This window comes from Camelina sativa, chromosome 12 (genome assembly GCF_000633955.1).
Source record: "Camelina sativa cultivar DH55 chromosome 12, Cs, whole genome shotgun sequence".
NCBI classification, from domain to species: domain Eukaryota; kingdom Viridiplantae; phylum Streptophyta; class Magnoliopsida; order Brassicales; family Brassicaceae; genus Camelina; species Camelina sativa.
Window position 1 is genome coordinate 68,133 of NC_025696.1, and position 1,200 is coordinate 69,332.

A 1,200-nucleotide genomic window follows, 5' to 3' on the forward strand; every position below is an offset into this window, starting at 1 on the left:
CCTCAAAAGGCTAAGTCAACGAGAGTTTGCGATTTATTTGGAAGTCAACAAATAATTGGTGTTTTTTTCCTCCAAAAGCAGAGTTCGGGATTTAAATCAACGAAAATGTAGACTTGGGGATTTTAATGACATTTTTCCCATATATATATATAATACTTTCTAAATTAAATTATAGAATCAAACTCTTACAACACATATGAGATATAACAACATTTGATATTGGTGGGAGAGGAGGAGAGAATGATTACTTATAAGATAATAATCCAAATTAGATAATGGAGATGAATATTTTAAAATAAGAACAATGTAAAATATATATCATGTAGTCTCTAAAATTAAAATTTAGCATTAAAAATTTACAATGATATTTTTCATTTGTTTTTTACAATCCATACTACAAAAATAAGAAATCAAACATAAAAAAAAAACGAAAAATGATTTGAGATATTGTAGAAGAGAATGAGAGAACATGAAAATGAGATAGGAAAAGAATGTCAATATGAGAGAATGAGAGATTGAAAGAATACTTATTTATATGATAAAAAATGATGGAAGTTACATTTAGAATTATGAAGTTACAATAGTAATTTATTGTGTTTGAATAAAATTGAGTGGTAGAATATGATTAATGCATAATTTATTTTATTTTCAGTTATAATTTTATTTTAATGTGTGAGTTAAATTTTTTGTGTTTATTGGGTCTTAAATATTTTTTAAAGCAACTAGAAAGCAAAAAAAAAAAAAATAGAAAATTAGAAACATTAAATGAAAATCAACCAATAAGGAGAGACAAAAACCTTACAACCAAATCATGTGAATTCTTCAATCTCAATAATTTTTAAAGCCCCAAAGATAACTTATATTTTTTGTTTTTCACTCATCAATTTAATTTATAGTGCTAGATTTCATACTAATGGTTTCATCTTTAGAGAATTTAGTAAAATGGTATTTTTAAAATTATAATTTTTTTTTATATTTAAGTCTCAGCTGAATTATTCCTTTTTTGGATCATTTTTTATTTTCATTAAACATACAAAAACCAATTGTTTAATTATGCTCTTTTTGTTTTAAAAAACTTCAAATCATTAAAAAAATATATATTATATTGATCTTTGCAGATTTATCAATTGGATCACAAAACAAAATAGTATTTATAAATAGAGTTGATAGACTTTACAAAACAAAATAGACTTTATAAAT